The sequence below is a fragment of the Tenrec ecaudatus genome, chromosome 13 (assembly GCF_050624435.1).
Source record: "Tenrec ecaudatus isolate mTenEca1 chromosome 13, mTenEca1.hap1, whole genome shotgun sequence".
Classification (NCBI taxonomy): Eukaryota; Metazoa; Chordata; class Mammalia; order Afrosoricida; family Tenrecidae; genus Tenrec; species Tenrec ecaudatus.
Window position 1 is genome coordinate 123,008,510 of NC_134542.1, and position 7,602 is coordinate 123,016,111.

The 7,602-nt window shown below is 43.3% G+C and overlaps 1 pseudogene; it reads left to right on the forward strand.

The window, feature by feature from the left end:
• LOC142424072 (uncharacterized) overlaps positions 1 to 7,602 on the forward strand; it is a 783,158-nt pseudogene that overhangs the window by 707,714 nt on the left and 67,842 nt on the right.

Consider the following 7,602-nt stretch of genomic DNA (forward strand, 5'->3'; position numbering starts at 1 on the left):
TCCATCTGTAGGCAAGTGGACATCCCCTTCTGGAAGGTCACAGGGAAAAGACGAGCCAGTCAAGGTACTGTATAGCACCATGAAACATATAGCTTTCTTCTAGTTTTTTAATGCTTCCTCCCTACCACTATCACGATCCCAATTCTACCTTACAAATCCGGCAAGACCAGAGGATGTACACAGGTACAGCTCAGAGCTGGAAACACAGGGAATAACTCTGATAAACCCCTCAGGACCAATAATGAGAGTAGAGATGCCAGGAGGGGAAGGTGGGGGAGATCTCCTGCTAATTTGCCATGAGTTAAAAAGTACCTGAGACGTCTACCCCTGCTGCCTCTAAGGAGTATTCTGCCTGTGCTTCTTCCAAGATAGATTTGTGTGTTCCCTTGGCCATCTAAGATGCTTTCAATATTCTTTGCCAGCAGAATAATTAGTTCTTCCAGGGTCACCTTTATTCATATTCCAGCTTTCACATGTATACGATATGACTGAAAATGGCATGGCTTAGGTCAGATACACCTTAATTCTCAAAGTAGCATCCTTGTTCTTCAAAACCTTTAAGAGATCCTGTGCAGAGTTTACCAAAGATTAGACACAATTTTGTTTCTCTCATGTATACCTAGTAATGCTTAACCAGTAAACAAAATGGCTTCAAAAAGTTTGTGGTAAATGAAATAGACAATGAAATATTATTCATAAATTTTTGAAGACTCGCATATCCAGAATTGTTCATTAATTGGATATCTGAAATACATATGGAAGGGGGATTATCTCTACAATAAGAGCAAGGGATGAGGTGGTGGTGGTGTGGAGTGGGGTGGCACACCATCTCAGAGAATGAAAACAGCTGCTTCAATGGTTCCCACTGCAGCGGGGAAACTGCAGGTACACTAAAAGAACACAACAATGACAGCATTAAGGTCTTAGAGCTTAAGGACTCCCTCCCTCCTTAGGCCTCTCTTTCAACTATAAAATGTAGCTCTAAAATGAAGAGCTTCTTGGACACAACTTTCAGGAAGCCTGTGGATCCAGGAAAGCCCTGATCTCAGCAGAACCAATTTGGCAATCCACAGGTCTGATTTTTGACCAGTCAGCTCCCTTGGTCTAGATCACTCAATTATGTTCACATAAATTACAACAAACAGGTTCACACGGTTACCACATTTTGACATATTTCAAAGACTCAAATCAGGTTTTCTTTTAAATATTCTTTGAGTCTGGTGAATTAGAATAAAGTTTGAAGGAGAAAAAATCAGACTGGAAGGGGATGGAGTAAGTAAGGCTCCCCAGTGAAATCCTCCAAGGATAGCCATTGGTTACCCTCAAAGAATGTGCAGGTGCATTGTCAGAATGGAAAACAATTCTACAGCAAAATTTTTCTGACCTTTTTCTCATCAATGAAGTTTTAAAATTTTCTTAAACTTCTTCCTAATAAGCTTTGTGATTGCATTGTGTCTTCAAGAAAGTCTAGTAAGATGACCCCTGTGAGTTCCCCTGCCTTGAACTGGCTGAGCAGGTCCCATCAGAGGCCACTGTTTTGAATAACTGTGTTTTGTTTTGTTCTGTTTTACTTTACAAGTGAATTTCCAAGAGAACTTGTCTGCAATCATCCACTAATTGCAGAGGCATTTTTATGTTTTTGTGTATGATCTGGAACCCTAAAAGCACACTTTGTACGTAGCCTCATACACGATGTTACTAAGCATACAGGTTAAAAAAAACTGCTACTTTTTTTTAAGTATTACTGACATTGTCCCATGATATAAAGATTGGGATCTTTGAAAATGTTTTCCTTTTCCTTTACTGAAATCAGATCTCACCCATAGTACACAACAGGATGTAGTCAAAGGCAAATCATTCATTTCAATTCATTATATATAGCTCACTTTTAAAATGGAGAATACTTCAGAAGTTCTAAATCTCCATGTTTAGTAATGATAGAATAATATTTATAATTATACAGCTATAGAGTCGCTTAACTCTTTGGCAGTGAAACAATTAATCACAAATCCCCTATTTGTGGGATTGGATAGCCTGTGATAGTGACTTTAATATCAACACACCAGAAACTTGTCTGAAACAAGTTACATACCTACCCAGGTTTCCAAACCGGTAAAAGGCCGTGTGCATGTGTGTGGGCGTATTATGTTTACTACTGAATCCAACCTTCAGATATATGAAACTATTGACCATAAAATCATGGAATTCTGAGCATACTTGGCACAAGTTTGAGTACAACTTAATAAAAGACGTAGTATTAATAATCACATTTCTTTCTCACACAGGAAGATGGAAAACAAAGCTAAATAATATAAATACTTGCTCTCCTCAGGTTTTTTAATCTCCTTTTTCAAGTGAGAGGGCTGTTATCTATAGTCTATGTATTGGCTCATTTACTCAAAAGTAAATTTATGTTTACCTTCTTCTACTCCTAATATAGTCTTCCCTCCGTATACACGGAGAGGGGGACCAGGACTCCCAGCAGGTACCAAAATCTGAAGGTATAAGTCTCTTACATAAAATGATAAATTGTTTGCATGCGACCCATGCATATCTCCTGTGTACTTTAAATCACCTCTAGAGTAACAGTAACACCTAAACCACTACACATGCTATATAAGGAACACTTTATGCTCCCTCCGTCTCTGAAGGATTGCTTGAGCACTCATCACTCAGTTGCTCTCCCCCACCAAATATTTTCCCTTAGGAGTTGGATGTAACAATGATGCAAAACCCTGAGATACAAATAGTCAATTGAACTTAAAGATCAAGTTTAGTAACCTGTAAATACACCATCCAAACAAATCGCATGTGTTGAGTGGGTGTAAGGACTTTGAGAATTTTCTTAAGGATTCCACATGACACTGTGGCTAAATATTGGGCTGGTGAAAGCACAAGGTCAGCAATTCAAACCCACCAGCCACTCCACAGAAAAAAGATGAGGCTTTCTGCTCCAGCAAAGATTGACAGTTTGGAAACCCTACATAGGATGACTATGGGTCAGAATTGACTCAGTGGTGGTGGAATTGGCTTTTTTGGTTACACCAGTGGTTCTCAACCTTCCTAATGCCGCGACCCTTTAATACAGTTCCTCGTGTTATGGTGACCCCCAAAACACAAAATTATTTTCGTGGCTACTTCATAACTGTAATTTTGATACTTTGATGAATCATAATGTACAAATCTGATATTCAGGATATATTTTCATTGTGACAAATTGAACATAATTAAAGCATAGTGATTAATCACAAAAATATGTAATTATATATTTCTAAATATTTTTTCAAATGACAAATAAGTGAATTTTTATCTTGAAGTATGGTATATCATGCGTGCCAAAAGTAAAATAAATTGATACATTTTGCAAAAGTATGCACAAAAGGCCAACATCAATGTGATGCTTGAGATAGCTTTTTTCTCACCAGATCAGAAGCATGTATTTTCCAATGGTCTTAGACAACCCCTGTCAAAGTGTTGTTCAACACTGAAAGTGGTGGTGACTCAGGTTGAGAACCACTGGGTTAGACCGTTCTTATTTGAAAATTCTATACATATGAGCAACACAACTTACAACAACATGTAACTACATCATGTCATACATTAATCATGTTCCTTAATTACATATATATACAAATTCATTAAACCACAGTCGTTCTATTTTTAAAGTCAGGCCAAAACAAAGAGAAAGCTGATCATACTTCCAAACAAAGGTACACTAACATCAAATGCCTAATTTATTACTTAACTCGTATCCATAAAAATGGATCAATTACCCTAACAGTGGTGACAGAGAGAAAGTTGCTGACTGACTGGAAAAGTCTACAAATACATATGTATCATAAAATGAAAACGGTGATTATTAATTACATTTTTTAAGCTAACACTTTAAAAATAATAAAATTTTTAAAAATAACACTTTTAATCAGGGATTTGAAACCATCTTCACAGTTCAGTTATAACCAAGGAAGCAAAACTGAAACAGACTGGAAAGAATTACAGTCTATGCTCTGTTGGAAAGTGAATCTGCCTCATTGAAAATAAGGGCAGCCCAAGCAACACCTCGCCACCACATCTCTTAGCCTGCAATCAGAAACAGCGCTGCCCAGCTCAAAGATGGCAGCAAATGCACCATTTAGAAAGTGTATTATCCACCCACCTGGTAACAATACAATCTCCCAAATTAGGTTCCTAAAAGGACTCCCTAACCCTCTTCCAAATCCTCTAATCCAGGGATAAAATCTACAAGGTTTCCCATTCCGGTTTTCTTTCTGCTTCATCCAAATTTTAAAATGTTGAGACTCTTCTGATTTTGCTTCTTCAGACATGATTGAATCAGATCAAAACCCTGATTTAAATTAATATAAACTTCCAGCCATTGAGTCCATGCTGACTCACTTGGACCTTGTACGGGCAGAACTCCTGCCCCTGTGAGTTTCTGAGACTGTCACTGTTAATGGAAGTAGAAAGCCTCTTTACATCTTCCACTGAATCAAAAACAAACCAAACTCAGTGCCACCGACTCAATTCTGACGCATAATGACCCTACTGGGCAGGGTAGAACTGCCCCTGTGGGTCACACCACCACAAGCAGCTGCAATCAGGTCGATTCTGATTCACAGTGAGCTTCATAACTGCTCCATATGATTCTCAATCACTGTGCTCTGTTAAGTACACTGCCAGGCCTTTTCCTGTAAGGCATTTCTGGCTGCTTTGATCCACCAATCTTTCCATTCTTAGCCTAGTTAGTAGCTAAGTGGGAACATGTTTGTGCTGCCCAGGGCCTCTACTATAACCAAACAGAGCTCTCAAAGAAGTAGTTAGTATATAGGGTCACTATGAACCAGAGCCACCTTGATGGCTGTGGTTCCAAGGATGCATACGTGCACATGCACAGTTACACACATACACACACAGTGGGTAATTTTTAGATGAAAAAGAGAAACAATGAAAGTGAACTAAATCTACCCCCTGCACAAATCTGAAAAGTTCCCAATAGGATTGTGATGTTGATCAAATTACCACATCCTAGAACCAATCAACTGTCATTTGATGCACCAAAAGATCAAAACTGAGAAAGCTTGTTTAGTCCCTTAGTTGCCAAAATGCTAATAATCTAGTATACATGAGCATGACGGAGAAATTCACATTTGCTTTTGTAATCAATCACAGCGTCTAAATGCTTAACTTCTTCATGCATAGAGTACCTTTATGAAGACAAAAGTAGCAGCTGTTAATGAAGACTAAGTAAGAACATCTAAGAGGTTAACTCTAGGTCTCCTGGTTATTTCCTCAGTTATACAAATCTGAGACCTTTCAGTACATGCTATATGTGGAATCAGAAGATGTTATTACAGATTTCATATATACATACAGTTCACATTCAACATTGGTTAAATGTTTCAGGCATTATTCTGGATGCTGGGGATACTCTAGAGAAGGCAAACAAAGTCCCTGTATTCACATACCTTCTATGAAAGTGGAAGAAAGAAATCATAAATTGTGATAAGAGCTGAAAGAGCCCTGATAAAATGATTAAACAAGAAAAAAGAAAGCAATCTTAAATAACTCCAAGAGAGCAAGACCCTAGGAAAGGAGGCTAATTAAGTATCATTTTCAGTTTGAATTAATTAATGTTAAAAAAAGATATCCAGAAAGCCAGAGAGATGGAGTGACATTGTTTAAACTCGAGTCCAGAGCTTGAGCCACGATCAGACTTCAGACACCAGTGTCTTTTATAACGCCTATTAATGCTTCCGCTGTGGCGTTTCACCTTTTACAGGACAGTCTGAAGAACACAAAGAGGAACACAGGATAGACTACAAGGTTCATATGCCCACCACCCCCCTCCCAATCGGTTTGGTTGATATTCATAGTCAGCTGGATCTAAAACTTTTATGGATAAGTCTCCAAGAAATACAGGTCAGCGGTGTAAAGCAACAATAAATGAAAACTCCAATTTTCCCCACTTCTAAATAACACCCCTGCCAGTAGAAAATCCCCATGTAAGGCAGAGTTGTTGATTTTGTATATCACTTTTGCTTTGGAGAAGTAAATTCGGTTAAGGTTTAGATTTGCTTACACCTGCCTTGGGAAACTTGGTTAAGATTCTATCCTATACTACAGTATTCTGAAATACTTCTGCTTTTCCACTAAAACCTTACAATGTAGCTTTTGGAAGAAAAAAAAAACCCACGATTAATGAACTGCTGAGAATTCTGACTCTCTGGAGATGATTTTATTAGGAATCCTATTTCCAAACAGCCATTCAGTGCTTCAAAATAAGTACTCATCTAATTTAATTGTGATGACTTCCCCAGACAGTAACAGCCCAAGATGATGTTTACAAAAGCATGGGGTGCGGGGAGGGAGTGTTTCATACTTCCTGGGTGTTTATAGTCTGCAACTAGTGATAAAGCGACACTTAAGATTATTTAAAGAGCAAAGCACTTCAAGTTTGGGACCTCCTGTAAATTATCCTACGTTCACTGGGTTGCCTCAGCCCCCAGGTACCTGGGACAGGTATTCCGAGTCGCCATGTGCTTGTGCTAGGAAGCACTCTAGGAAGGGACCCCGGGATGCTATTTCACCCGCTGACCACAGGCTCCAGCATTAGGAGCTACTCCAGCGGAGCTTGCAGCCACACCACAGCAGCTCGGAAATAAACGTGACCCCGCACAGCAGCCAGGCTTCGGCCAGCGGAGCGAGGTGCAGCCTTCCCAGACGCTACCATTCACAAGCACTTGCGCTCTGGCCAGGCAACCTTTTGGACACGCATTCTTACCCCCTTGGGCAAAGCAGGGCTTTGGGGGCGAGGCCGCAGGGCCGCTCGGCGGCGCTGGATTTAAAAACACGTCCGTGAAGCCCACCACACAGGCTTCCCGCTCCTAACACACACTTCTGCGTGAAGAGACATCTGAGTGGCAGGCGGGCCGCGGCGCCGGCGTAGACGCGATGGCGCGAACGCCACTCTCCGCTGAGGCGCCCTCAGGAGGCGCCCGCCCGCGACCTCCGGCCGCGCCTCAGCAAGGCGTCCCGCGGGCCGCCGGGCGCGGGTGCTCCGAGCCGGCACGAAGCGCGGCACGGGCGCCGGAGCCGCCGGCCGGCACCTGCAGGAGCTCGCCGCCCGCCAGCCCGGGGCCCGGAGCCGCCGCGACCCCCGCCCTCGGCCTCGCCGCATCCGGGTCCCGCGCCGCTCTCACCTGCCCGGCGCCCCGCGCAGCGCGCTCCGGATCCGCTGCGCCGTCAGTAGCCCCCGCCGCCGCGGCCGCCCCGCTCGGTCACCTCCCGCCCGCCGGGCTTGGCACTCCGCCACCCGCCGCCCACGTTCAGGGCCCGCTCTGCCGCCGCCGCCCGGACCGACGGAGCACGCGCGCCCGCGCCTCCCAGCGAGCTGCACGGCTGGCCGGGGCCTCCAGCCGCCTTTCTGGAGCCTTTCCTGGCGGGTCCTGAGGGACCGCAGAGCCCCCGGACCCCTGCCTTCCGGAGCGGCCCGCAGCCGCCTCGCGGGGACCCGTCTGCCTCGGCGTTCCCTCGCAGCCCTTCGCCCCACTTGTGCCCCGCGGCGCCGCAGACCCTCCTTCCTGAGCGTGGGAGCGCGGGGAT